Raw genomic sequence first — 15,271 nt, forward strand, 5'->3', positions numbered from 1 at the left:
TCCAAGATGCTCTTATAAAAGGAGGGAAAAGGTTTCAGATAAGTGAGAATTGCGAACACCTGGATGGTCATAAATCCTCAAAACAATACAAATTATTTTTGTACTGATTGCTATGACTGTTCATTGCATTGCATTGTGATCTTGCATTAACCAACAAATTTATGCAATAATGTTTTTTTAATCAAAGAGACCTTGTGATACGTGATTCTTGTATTATCACCATATGAAAGAACTTAACCGCGGTATTATCATCGTGGGTCAAACTCAAATCAGAGGGAACGAATAACTTTAAATAGTGGTGCATGACACTGACTCCTCACAAAAGAAAAAGCGACTCGGCTAGATGAATTCCTTTCCAATGATACTTCCCAAAGAGAATATGGAGATTTCCCTCGATTGCACGAATCACTGCATATATGGAGCCATGGAGAGGAATCAAATTCTATAGGATCGGATCTTACGAAAGATCTCATTTCCTATGATAACACGTGTCCCCTCCCTCTCTCTTCTGTTCAGTCTAGTTGTTGGATCAGAGGACGTGTAGCTAGATCAGGGACTCACGAAAGTCTTTCGTAAGAAGGTTGTGTAAAATTTGTTTCCTATGGAGGGTGGCTTTACCGGAAGAACTTTTCGTTTCTCATAAATGGCAAATGGGGTGGCCTATTGGTATTGTTCTGGAACCGATTGCACTTCCACCTCAACTGAAATTCGGAACTTTTTGTTTCTCATGCATGCCCTGAAGCCGCAGCCTCTGCCGAGCTTAGCTGAATATATTCCGGTACAGAATAATTTGTGTCAACGATTGGTAATCTGTATCCGGGAAAGCTGTGGATGGGGTAAACCGATTTGCATAGAGTCGGCATCCGTGGAGCCGTCCGGTTCGTCTTATAAACTCCCTTTCCTGCTTATAAAACCACGGCGTCGAAGCGGGTGGTGCCTCACCGATCACTGGTAGTGGTAGGAGGAAGGAAGAAGAGGGGCCTTGCATGAGGGCCAGAGCTTGCCTCTGGTAGCCAAGGATGACTTGCCTACATCTCCTAGCGAGTTCCGGTTGCATGGCCAGCCGGTTCAGCTGAGTGTGTGGGCAGTCTCCTTGGCTAGCCTGAGTGGCTCTTGCCTGTCATGGAAGGCCTCTTCTTCTCTGTTACTCTCATGGTATCGTCTGGTGATTCATATTTGTTTTGTCAGGTATGGCAGTTCAGTGGTGATTCTGAATTTCTGATTCATATGCAATGCTGAATTGTTGTTCGGACTATGTTCAGTTCAGGTTTGCTGCTGCTATGTTTGTTTGCAGATTCTTCAGAAATATGTGTTGGACACTTGGTACTAGTACTAGAGCTATGATCTGGCTCACTTTTGGCATTTTGGTATTGCTTAATGAGTACTTTTGTTGTCTCAGTGGTCATATGCATACTTGGATTAAAATGTGCCTTTTCCTTTTCAAATCTTCTAACAATGAACACGAGTGTTTGTAATCTTTTATTGGAGTAGACTGCAACATACTCTTGGACCTTAGGGTTTGGAACTATATGCCTCCTTTGTAGCAGCGCTAATATAATGACATGTCAACGACAAGGTTGTGGCATGCAGACACTTAACTGTGTTTGTTGAGTACCTTCACATATTCTGTTCCCTCAGTTTCCGCTCAAATTGTAGCAAGGCATGTACTCAGCCAGACAGCCCGATAAGGCAGGAATCTGATCTGCATGCATATATACAACGTACTACAAGGCACGCTCTTGATAGAAGAACAGCACACACATGCATCACGGGTAGAAAAACAAGGGAGGAAATAAAATGGCACGCGCCGTGAATAGGGTATAGCTCTCAAATATATAAGGCTACGTCTCATAGGATTATTTCCCTGCAAGTAGAGCCATGTCCAGCAACAACAAGCACCTATAACTCCAGGGTCCAAGCATATATATGCAGGAACATGATAAATTTTTTACATCCATCTTTGAAATTTAAATGTCTGCCACTCTGTTATGTGTACGCGCTCGTGGGCATTGTGAAGAGAGTCCAGCACGCATGGCCGCGCCGGAGCTGAGGCAGACGCTACCCGGCGTCCTTAGCTGGCAGGCACGTCGACGTCGGTCGGCAGAGGACGAGAGCACACGTACGTACAATTTGTGCTGCCGCTGTCGTTCCTCAGATCGCTTGAGAGCTCGACCACGGAACCGTCGGACGCGGCGGCCGGTCGATCTCACGGCCGGAGCGACCACGGTTCCAGTGTGGTGAACACCCCCAGCGGCCGGAGTGGCTAGATAGATCGCCCATGGACCATGGTTGTACGTATCTATTATTATCTTGGTAATTGGCCAAAAAAAGAGCCTCTACGTTTAAGGGCTAGAACATCTCACGTTAATCGCTGAAAAAAAGATAAGATCGCCACCGCCATCTATTAAAGTGGGTCCAAATAATAACAGGGTAGATTTAGTTATCAGAGTCCTATATCCATAACGCTGCTAAACCTTTGGAAATAAAATTGTACTTGCATAATTATAGGATGATTCTACACGAATAGTATTAAATTTGGAGACGTGTAATTCCTTCCCATCTAATATATGGGACACCAAGAGGTGAGAATATCATGCAGCGAGTTTCGGAATTGATCAACCCTATCACTGGTAATTGGGATCATGAGCTGATCACACTAACTTTGTGGGAAGAGGATTTAAAAATTATTCTGGCTTTACCTGTACACGAGGAGATGGACGATCTTATTGCATGGCATTACAACTCGCATGGTATGCTTTCGGTCAAAACTGCTTATAAATTAGGAATAATCCCTTCCATGCCATTGGAAACTTACCATATCCCGGATATGTCAATGGAAACTGACTAATCCCATAGGTGCTATGATTTTTAAATTTGATGACTGAAAATACCATTGCCATCAGTTCTATTAGGGTGGACCATTAGTCAAACTTTAAAATACCTATCCTACCCTTGCTTCCTCCTTGAACCATTCGTTTGTGGCTGCCAATCCAGGCTCAATCTCGGTGTGCGGGGCGGTAGGGAGCAGGGCGGCAGCACTCGGGTGGCTGGGATGGCCGGATCTAGGCGTGGGTTGCCCCTTGGCGTAGCCACCAGGGTTGCAGCGCGCCCCCTGGACGCGATGCGGCTACTTGGTGGCATGGGTGTTGCTTGTGCGGCGGGTGGGGGTGGAAACAGCACGGTGCATGCACGCGAACCCATCTGAGGGGTCTCTGCCTAGGGGGCCTAACCGGAATTAGGCCGGTGGCGAGTGGGGCAGCACAATAGAGCTTGGTGTGCGAGGACGAGCGTACCAGTGATGGGCAGAGGGCCAATGAGCACGTGTAAAAGGCACTGGGTGACCTTGCGAAGCTCACCGTGGGCTTGAATCGGATGGATGAGTAGCAGAGAAGTGACACAACCTTGGAGAAACAAGAAAACTTGCTAGTGTCGAAAAAGAAGACGGTTCGCGACTCGATGGCGCTTGGTCTCGGCGTGGCCTCCTCCTTAGCTCCTCGAGGCTCAGACACGCTGGATTTGGGCTTGGGTTTGTGGGTTTTGGCTCGCAGCACAATGGATTTAACAGCGGCGTGCAACTGCTATGGAGGAGAGGCTTGGCCATGCGGAGGAGCTAGAAGGAGTTGCTACTGATCTTGGCTTCAAAGAGTCCCATGTTGGACATGACGGCAATGGCTTGGATCCACATGTGTAGCTAGGGCCAGCCAATCCTCTGCCCGACCTCAGAGAAGAAGCCGTCGGTCCACTCCACCACTATCTTTGAAGGCAGCGCGTCGGTGCCGGCTAGTAGCAGGATGAGGTACGAGCCAACTACGAGCCCTAGCGGGAGGGGCAGATCTTGGGGACGACGAGCACGGTGAGGGCGATGCGGTCGGCAAATTCTCAAAGCAGATGAGGAAGATACATAATAGATGAATAAGTCGTTGACACATGGGCCATAAGGGCAAATGGTCTTTTCACATGTCCATCACGGCTTGACTACCAGAAAATGGTCAAAAATGTCATTTCTGGGCCTAAAGTCTAAGAAGAGTGGCACCTAAAGTATTAACCAGTTTCCAGTGGTATTTTTAGGATTGGGCAACTTTCCAATGTTATAAAAGAAATTGTCCCTATAAATTATGTTGTGCAAACTGGAGGAGAACTGCAAGGAGAGCAGAAGCATCTGCAGTAAATAATGGTCAGGAGGATGATATTTTTTGGCGCAAGATATGACAACTCCACTGTCCAAATAAGATGAAACATTTTATATGGAGATTGTTACATAATAGCCTGGCATTGAGAATGAATTTGTAGAGAAGAGGTATGAAGATTAATATATAGTGTCCAGTGTGTAACCGTGTTGATGAGGATGGTGGACACTTGTTCTTTAAATGCAAGTATGTCGAACATGTTTGGCTACGATTGAATATGGAAGCAGTCCGAAGCAATCTGGCTGATATGCAGTCTGTACGAGAGGTAGTGCAATATATTTTGAAAGAAAAAGAAGATGAGCATTTGCAAATTACTATTACTTGCTTGTGGATGTGGTGGACTGAGAGGAATAACATTCGTGAAGGTGAAAGAAGACGAGAGGCGGCAAGCTTATGCCAAAGTATCGAAAGAAAGTTACACCAGTATCAAACGGAAGCAGCTATGGGAGAAACCGGATCCTGGAACCCTAAAAATAAGTTGTGATGGCTCTTTCTGTCCGGCCACAGGGTCAGGAGGATGGAGCCTTTTCCTCCCTAGCGGAGATCATTGCATGCATGCATGGTGTTCAAGCATCAATCGATTTGGGGATGGGGAACATCTCGTGTGCGAGTTAAAGAATCTGGTTAATTTGAATTTTATAAGTGCTAGGATTATGTTTAAACCTAGAGAGTGTAAAAGGTTACGCATGTTTTAGCAGCGCTGGATTGTATGCGTGCACTATTACAGTAAGGATCGTTATTGTTAGTTTAAAAACTATAGTGATTGTACACATCATTGCCGTTACTATCAGTTTTTGAGCTTATTCTGTTGATTTATATACTTATCATTACCAGTTTTAGTTATGAATCGTTAGTGATACTTAATCCATGAAAAAAAATTAAAATATAAATATATAGGAAATAATTTAACCGAGCTTTATATTACTAATGTTCAGAATTAGAGCTTTATATCACACTAACCTATAATTAAGTCACTAAATCCATTACTATACACCAAAACAAAAGACATGCACATCACATGCAAAAAACCCTAAACCCAGCGCGTCATGTGCGTCTACCGGCCGGCCATGACGACGTAGTCGTCGTCGTCCTCATCCTCGTCGTTGTCAACGGTCTCCTCCTCCTCCTCCGAGCTTGGCTGGGGCCTCTTCACCTTCGGTTCATCAAGGAAGAAGTCCCGCACGCCATCGTCCTCGGAGGGGAACTTCGACGAATCGCCAAAGTCCAAGGACTACACCTCGTCTGAGCTCTCCGTTAGGGTCTCCGCCTCATCGTCAGATGACAGTTGGGGTGTGGGTGGCGTGGCAGAAGAAGGTGGCGGTGGAGGCAGCGGTGGAGTGTCTGGAGCAGAAGAAGAATCATGTGGATCCATTGCACGGCGGTGGAGGCGGGGAAAGGGTGAGAGAAAGAGCGATTAAGTGAGAGCGTCTGCGATTGAGTTTGAAATATTTAAAGCCACTTAGGAGAAGCCAAGCAGGTGGACATAGGAATTCATATAGTTTTTTCGATATCACTGCCAGTTCGTAAATACAACCGATAGTGAGAGCCATTATCACTGTCGGTTATTAAATGCACTTTTTTTTATGAACTAATATCACTGTCGGTTAGTGTTACGAACCGACAGTGATATATCACGGTTTGTATATCACGGTTTGTATATCACTGTCGGTTCTTACTAGCTCAACTTTTTATGTGTTCTTTGAGCTTATGAACTGATAATGATATATTATCACTGTTGGTTATTACTGAACTGGCATTGAAAGGGGTGCAAAATTACACTTTCTGTGGTAGTGGTGTCATGTGGAGGCCAATTCAGATTATATATATATATATATATATATATATATATATATATATATAGAGAGAGAGAGAGAGAGAGAGAGAGAGAGAGAGAGAGAGAGAGAGAGAGAGAGAGAGAGAGAGAGAGAGAGAGAGAGAGAGAGAGAGAGAGAGAGAGAGAGAGAGAGAAGGAACAACAACACTGGTGGTGGCAGAGGCCATAGAGAGATGCGGAGAAGAGCAGTGCTACTATTGGGGTTTGCCGGCGACGAAGGAGGGCTGGAACTAGCAAAATGGATTCTCTGGGTTGTGAAGAGCTGGTTTGTGGTGGTGTTGGTAGGCGTGGAGCTCCATTGCGGGCATACCACGAAAAGTAATGGCTAGTACACTGGAATGGAGTGGGTGTTGTGCTCGCAGTAAGAAGAAAGAAAGGAGATGGCGAGCAAGAGAACCGAATAGCACAAACGAGGTGGGTCAGTGGGTGTTGGAGGAACGGTAACGCCAGAGAAGACTAGGGAGGCATGGATGGTAAGATGCGGGAGGCAGACGACGTCAAAGAGGCCACCCGTCACTGGTGGCAGACAGTACCATGCGACAGTCTCTAGCAAATCTGAGAGTACCCAAGAGAAGAGGAGGCTAGGGGCAACCGATTTTGCTAGCTGGCAATAACCAATTTGAGTTTTACTTTGATTACAATCTTCCTTTTTCCTCAAAAATTATATCTTTTTTAGTTTTAAATTGATTACAATCACCAGATCCACGCAATTGCAATTGCGCGGGAAATTTGACTAGTGTCTGTTGTATACAACTCCAAAAAGAAAGCATCACGCTATACTAATCTACTCGTAGCCCCATACCGCTAGTCGAGGGCACCTGGCACCACGCTCGGATTGGCAGAATGGGAGGAGTCCGTAAAGCCTCCTCTAGCTCCCCTCGCGCAAGGAATTCTTGTATGGTGTCACCTTGTCAGGTGCTTGCTGGTGCTCGACTCATGCCAGCTTGGTCGGCTAGGCCAGCAGTACAAAAGGGAGGCAATCCATCAGAATGGGCATTGGACAAGATAGTCATGAAACTAGCCTTCTCTTCCTATTCTCCTCCTCTATATTGTTCATCTTCCTCCTCTAGGTCTTCCCTCTTCCCTTTCTAGAACCTTCCTCTAGCTTCTTCCTCTGTGAGTTGCTAACAATTGGTATTAGAGCCTACCTTTCTATGACCGATCCGGAGTCCCACCACCAGTTCACTCGATTCCAGAAGTCATTTGGTGCCATGCACCCGCGGATGAAGCTAATCCTTGACAAACTTCGCGGACTCATCGACAGGTTCAGGGCGATCGAGCAGCGACTTGATGGCATTGAGGTCACGCTGGGCGTCATGCCCTAACCCCGACGTTAGGTGGCAGGCAGTGAGGTGGGTGTGATCACCGGCGGAAGGATGCGCAGATTGTCGGTGCCGATGCAGCTCATCTCATGCAGATACATCACCGTCCTTGAACCCGATCACCATCCCGAGGCTTCAATAGTCAACGATGTTGTCCGCAGCATCAGATGTCCACCAACCGTTCGATGAAATGCCCCGACACTGACACTGACATCACCATGCTCCTCGACCTTTGTGACAATCATGGCGACCTTGTGCTCAACAACACCAAGCGGGAAGCTCTCACCCTCATCGTCGATGGTGTCGATCTGCTCAAAGATGGTTTCATCGAGGAGGTGGAAGGACTTGAGTGCGCGATGGATCTTGGTGCAGGGTAGCATGTTGTCGCCATTGGTGTCCATGCTGTTCATGAAAATGGCCTCGTCCGCCATGAAGGAGCGTATTGTCGAGCCATCAAGGACCACCACGCTCATGGTGGTGTCGTCAGTCAAGCTGAGGACCTCTCTTCCCTATGCGCTCTTGATCGGCTCGCCTACCATTATGACCCTTCCTTGCTATGCTCGGAGCTATCATCCATCTTGTTCTACACTTCGCAGTTGGTGGAGGTGGTGAAGGAGCAGCCCAGGTGGAACGCCATTGAGTCCTTCAAGAAGGTGCATCCCAACACGGCCTGCAGTTGGGGCGTCGTCTTCTTCCCCAAGCACTAGTGCGAGTTCTATGCGTACGTGGCAGCGCGCTTCATGGAGAACTTGAAGCAGCATGCTGTGAAGATCTTGTGGTCGTGCAGCAACGACTGGAAAGCATCATGGAAGATGTTCCTCATCAGTGAGCCCAGCGTGGGCAAGACGACCATTGTGGAGAGCCTCACACGGCATGTTGTGCGCGATGACGTGCCAAGCAACCTCATTGATGTCTGCCTTATCGTGTTCGACATGAGCACACTTGTCGTGGGTGCCAAGTACAGTGGCAAGTTTGCAGCCATGCTTATCGTAACACTAGCACCATTCACGATCGTGCTCATCTTCCTGGTCGATGACTGCATGATGGCACCCAACGTGCTCCTGGCAGTCGGCGGCGTGCACATTAGCAACGAATGCAACATTGAGAGGAACTATGCACGCAAGGACACAACAGACATGTGGTGGATGGTGAACATGGAGACACCCACCATTCATTCGATGAAATGCACCGACGCTGACATCATCGTGCTCCTTGATGACATCAAGCAGTGCTACTTCGGTGAGGACTGCATGATTGCAGAGCTATCGGACATTCTATGGGATCCAGGCGGTGCGACACCAGTAGCTTGTGGGCAAGTTGTACTTCAAGGAGAGGGGATTTTCAGGTGCTTGCTAGCGCCCAGCTTGTGCCAGCCTGACCGGCTAGGCCACCAGTACAAAAGGGAGGCAGTACATCGGAATCGGCATCTAACAAGATAGACACGGAACCGACCTTCTCTTCTTGTTCTCCTCCTCTATACTATTCAGCTTCCTCCTCTAGATCCTCCCTCCCCCCTTCTAGAACCTTCCTTTAGCTTCTTCCCGGTTCAATTCCATTTTTTCCAGTTGTTAAATATGAAGCGGAGTATGTGGGCCTCTTAACTGGAACATGAGCATCACCCACGCAGCGAGAAACACCTACTAGCGATGAGGGACTCACTGCTAGGTGAAACCCCATTGCCAAGGGGTCTTCAATGCTCGGACCGGACGATGGCGACATACCTCTCCGAAGTGAGAAAGCTAGAGCAACGATCCATTGGCTGGGAAGTTACACACATCCCTCGCAAGGATTTCTTCCCTGACCAATGGGCTGGCCCATCTAGCCCCTTCTCGCGAACCTGTCCCGGTCGGAGTCTTTGAGAAAAAGACTCACACGGCCACCCGCTGTGCTCTTAGGCAGGAGCAGAAGGGATGCTCCGCTCAGAAACGGAACACCAGAGGCAACACATTTGGAGGCAATACCTCCCTCGGTGCCATCGACCTTGGGTGGACACTATGTGGACGCCCTGCTCGATTCGGGTACGACCTGGATGGATCAGATCTCGGACTACCTTCAAAATCAAGCAACCCCTGACGACGATGTGTCAGCAGAAAAAGTCACGGAGGCTAACCGTGAGAATCCTCCTTGGTAGAGGGACGCTTCTACCACCAAGGGAGCAACGACCCTTTACTGAAGTACATTGTTCAGGATGGGGGGAGCATAGTGCTCCCTAACGCCATCAGAGGCAGACGAGGAGGTCGGGCCTCCCACCGCCCTCCAGGGTGCTTGCAAGCAGGTGAAAGGGTGCGAGTTGCGCCAACACCAAAACCGGAATACCTGCCTACTAGCCTGACTATACACCGTACCACTCTCTCGGCTTGTCGCTGTCTGGAGGCTGGACGCCGTGCGACCGTTCTCTAAAGCCCTAAGCAGCCATAAATTCCTAGCCTCAGGCATGACCGTGACCACCACACGCGGAACTGGTCGTAGGTCAGTAACGACCTCCAGTTCCCCAGCCTCGCATAGTCGGGTTGACCAGGGTGGTCGGCCGCTAATCATACGGCTCGCGGAATGCCAGCTCTACGTATGAGACTGCTCGGAGACAAGCCTATTTTGACTATTTTGCAGGACCTTCCGGACGAGCGTGGACATGACTTGTAAGTTTTTCCAAATTAAAGTAATCAAACCCTTTATGTTGCAGGACTCCATGGATGAACGTGTTTTCCCACCACATTCTGAGATTTTTTAGCCTGCCCACTCGTGTTGACGGGACGAGATCCAAAACTAACCTGCTCGTACGATGACAGGGTAACAGCGCCTGAGGGTTAATGACCACATTGCCATAAGTCCTAAATCGGGTCGAGCCATGGTCGCCACCGAAAGGCTCGTTGTGCTAAGTGTCTCCCTTAGCTTCAGGAATGTTGCTCGCAAGCGGCTTAATGCGATCCTCCCTGAGCGATGCAGGCACTCCAAAGACTATTCATCATCCAAACACGGAGAAAAACTACACAAGGGTCAAATTCCTGTCATTACAAAGCCCAGGAGCTGGTTCCAAACAAGCGTACGACATTCCTCCTAGGACCCAAAAATACCTCTGAGGGGGTTGAACCGGACGGTCCACAGGCAGGAACGAACAACATACAAAAACAAATCAGCTCGGGCATCGAGTTCCTCCGTGGTCATCCGAGTACCTTCAAAACCAGTGCCGACTGCCGATAGGAGGTCCAGGTTAGGGAAGTGGTCGCTTACACAGGCGAGGGCCAGGCAGGCGCCAGAGACTCCGACCTTGAAAAGATGGTCTCCGACGGTCTCACGAATCCACTGCTCAAGGCCACCTGCCTCCTCGAATGCCGCCAGGAACCACTCGACATGACCGGACATGGTGTTCCTAGGGGCCAGACGGACCTGGACGCCGACAGACCGAAGCAACGAGTCAAAGAGGGTGAAGGCTCGGCTGAGTTGGCTATAGAACGCCACTCGCCGCTCGTCGCTCTCCTTGGTTAGCCGCTCGAGTTTACTTCTGAAAAGCCTACATCTGAAAAGGTTACTTATCAAAAGGCTAGGACTGAAAAAGGTTGGTCTGAAAAGGCTATATCTGAAAAGGATATATTTGAAAATGAAGTACATGTTTTATTATCATGGTTCGATGTGTGTGGGTAACATAAATTTGACGGTAATATTACATCGCAGTAAAAGGACGTATACTGCTACAACGTATCTATAAAAGGATAAGGTATGTAGAAACTGAAGCCACAATGATCAATGGAGGGTAGGGGTGGGAGGGGGCGATGAAAAAGGTGAGCGGGGCGGGGCGGCTAGTGGTGAGATGTGAGGGTTCGTTTGGTCCAACTGAGTACAAATTGCCTCTCTACAATTTTTCTTTGTAGGATATGAGTGATTTTTGTCTTTCAACTCACCTAAGGATTTACGAGCATCCGAATGAGTTATGTTCCAAGTGCTTCCATAGCTATGATTGCGTCGTTCAGATGTACAACGAGAGCATTCATATGGACGTCGATTATTCCGATCTCCTCTTGGTAGGGTGAAAACTATATCACTATCATCAATAGCCGAGTTCACCGAAGGAGCAGAGGAGGGGAGAGGAGGAATCAGTCGCTACTGTAGTTGCTCATTTTTTTCTATCTCTATACGTCTGATAAACAGACGATGGTAGTCTATTGTTGAATTTTATTGAAACGGCCATATAATATTGCAAATATTGAAAAAAATATAAAAAGAATTCTTGGTTGACGTAGGCTTCGAGACCCCCACGCAGATGCTTCGCTAATGGGCCGAGCACAATTATACTGGTTCAGAAGAAAGGGAAGTTGTCGCAAAATGACCCACAAATCAAGAATTAGACGAGCCGGCAAATGAAAGAGTCACGGGCCACACAGATCCCCGCGCGGCAGTTGTGGGGATCTAGCGCCCCACGCACGGCAACAAAATTCGAATTTTTTTGCTTATATTTTTTATTTCCGGAATTTGCAAATATATGCCACAAGGACATGTCGCTGATCCAATAGGTGATAGGTTCATGTGGGCACGGGACAGAGTCGAGCACACTAGTGGTGCCCAGCAGCGCGTGGGTGCCAGTGTTCTCAGGACGTGGTCTTCTGCGGCGTGGGTGATCCCTGCCCTACGAGGAGGCCGAGCGGCGTTGAAGGCAAGGTTCGCGTTACCGACCGGAGGTCGGTTACCGACCTCCGGCGGTAACCAAAAAACCGCGGTAACCGCGATTACCGGTCAAAAATTCAAAAAAATTCGGAGAAAATTCATTCGGCAAATTTTAAATTTTTGCGAAAAAATCATGTTTTTGCCCTCTCGGTAACCGAGCGGTTTGGGTCGGTTACCGAGCGGTTTGGGTCGGTTACTGAGCGATTTTCTCGCATTTTCGATTCGGTCGGTTACCGAGCGGTTTGGCTCGGTAACCGCTCGGTTTTCTCGATTTATCGAGCGGTTTTATCGAATTTCAGCGCAGTTCAACAAAAAATCTAAAAAAGGGTTCAATCTTGTAAAATCAATAACTAATTCATCCGAGCTTCAAATCAAGTGAAACAAATTTTGTTGGATTCCTTGTAACATGATCTACATGATAAAAGTATTTATACTCATAAAAAAGTTCAAAATTTTCTGTGAGAAATTTTATTTGTTAAACCAAGGTAAATGCATAGTTTACTCTTTGCTAATCCAAAAATCATGAAACTAATTTTGTTAGTCTTCTTACATGATCCTATATCTTTTAAAAATATATGAACTCATGAATTAGTTATTGTAACATGCATGATTGTGTAAATGTGTTGCGACTAGATTAATTCATAACTGACCCATCACACCTTAAAAATTAGTGAAACCACTTTCATTAGCTTATTTATATTATGATTTACGTAGAAAAAATAATAGTAGACATGAAAAAATTAATTACAGTGATTTTTCTTAACATATTCACTTTATGCTTGTGAACTTTGTAAAAATCATAGAGAATTTAATAAAACTCTAAATAAAGTGAAATCAATTTTAAAGGTTCTCTTAAAATACGTTTTATACAAGAAAAATATGTGTTTGCATGTTACACTTTTCCTTAACGTGAGTTAATAATTGAGCCGCACGCTTCAATTTTTTTCATTTTTTTCAAACTTTCTCCCTATAGAATATGATGCAAACGACATTATTTTTGAAAATTTGTTTCACAGAAGTTCTTAGAATTGTGTCTAGTTTTTTTTAAGATTTTTTGTGATTTTTTTTAATTTTTTTTATTTTTTCGAATTTTTTGAATTCAAATTTCGGTTACCGAGCGGTTTTTGAAATCGGACCGGACCGGGAAGGTCGGTAACCGCGATTTTTGAGCGGTTACCGACGGTTTTTTGAACCCTGGTTGAAGGCTGGCGACGAGGTATCGTGCACGATGGCGATGCTAACGGACGGATCTGAGTGGACCCGAGTAGATTTGAGCGCATTTGAGTAGACCCGAGCGACGGCAGGTGGAACTGAGTGGCGGCACAACGACAGGGTTTTCGTTACCGACCGGAGCTCGGTTATCAAACTCCGATGGTAACTGAAAATTTGTGATTACCACGGTTACTTGTCGAATTATAAAAAAATTCAGAAAAAATTATTTGAATAAATTTGAAATTTTACCCGCTCAGTAACCGGTCGAAAAATTTAAAGAAAAAATCACGATTTTACCCGCTCGGTAACCGGTCAAATTCGACCGGTTACCGAGCGGTTTTTGTGATTTATCGAATGGTTTTCTCAAATTTTCCGCATTATCGATAACCACTCGGTTTTATCGGTAACCGCTCGGTTTTCTCAATTTATCGAGCGGTTTTCTCGATTTTCGGTGAAGTTAAAAAAACTCAAAAATTATCTCAATCTTGTAAAATCAATAACTAATTCATCTAAGCTTCAAATCAAGTGAAACAAATTTTGTTGGTTTCCTTGTAATATGATATACATGATAAAAGTATTTATACTCATAAAAAAGTTCAAAAGTATATGTGAGAAAATGTATTTGTTAAACCAAGTTAAATGTATAGTTTACTCTTTGCTAATCAAAAATCATAAAACTAATTTTGTTAGTCTTCTTACATGATCCTATATCTTTTAAAAATATATGAACTCATGAATTAGTTATTGAAACATGCAGTATTGTGTAAATGTGTTACGACTAGATTAATTCATAACTGACCCATTACACCTCAAAAATTAGTGAAACCATTTTTATTAGTTTATTTATACTATGATTTACGTAGAAAAAATAATAGTAGACATGAAAAAGTTAATTACAGTACTGTTTCTTATCATATTCACTTTATGCTTGTGAACTTTGTAAAAATTATAGAGAAATTAATAAAACTCTAAATAAAGTGAAATCAATTTTAAAGATCCTCTTAAGATAAGTTCTACACAAGAAAAATATGTGTTTGCATGTTAAACTTTTTCTTAACATGAGTTAATAACTGAGCCGCACGTTTCAACTTTTTTCATTTTTTTAAACTTCCTCTCTATAGAATATGATGCAAACGATATTATTTTTGAATTTTTTTTCCACAGAAGGTCTTAGATTGTAGCTAGTTTTTTAAAAGTTTTTTTGATTTTTTTTATTTTTTCGAATTCAAATTCAGTTACCATTCGGTTTCTGAAACCAAGTCAGACCGAGATGACCGGTTATCACGATTTTTGCTCGGTAACTGTCGAATTTTCGAACCCTACACGACGAATGACAAATGATAAGTGGGCGAGCACAACGACGGACTGGGTGGCCCGAAGTCGGAGCGTGACAATGTTGGCTTGATGAAGATGGGCAGCACGAAGACGTGCAGATCCATGATGACCCTGACGAAGATCATGCGCCACGACGGGACACGGACCTATCGGCCATTAGATGGGCGACAGGTCCTGTCGCCCCATCCAACAAAAGTATGGATGTACAGTTTTTCAAAATAGACATATATATTTACAAATTCTAGAAATAAAAAAATAAAAATGGTAGAGATTCGTATTCTACGACCAGCTTGTCACATTATTTTGAAGCTCCGAACTTCTGTAGGTAGTTTATTTGAGAGAAACTATATCACACTGTGCTTCCGCATAATCCCTATTATTCATCACGAAACATAACTCTCATATTTAACATTTACCATAAAACGAATGACATATGTGACACTTAATTATACTAGTAAGCGTGCATGTAAAATTCATGTGTCCGTAATCAGAGAAATCCAAATAACCTAATATGCTAAACATAATCACGTGTTGTGTTACGCATTGAAATGGATCCCAAGATATTAAGAAAAACTATTGCGCCGTTCAAATTGTTATTGATGGCTTCCACATAAATTTATTATCGTTACTGCAATCATCCCCCAATCCTCACAATAATTACACAAAAATCATATAACTTTCTTAAATCAACATGGCCTACAATGAGAGTACAACTACCTAACATT

Source organism: Phragmites australis, chromosome 7 (assembly GCF_958298935.1).
Source record: "Phragmites australis chromosome 7, lpPhrAust1.1, whole genome shotgun sequence".
NCBI lineage: Eukaryota > Viridiplantae > Streptophyta > Magnoliopsida > Poales > Poaceae > Phragmites > Phragmites australis.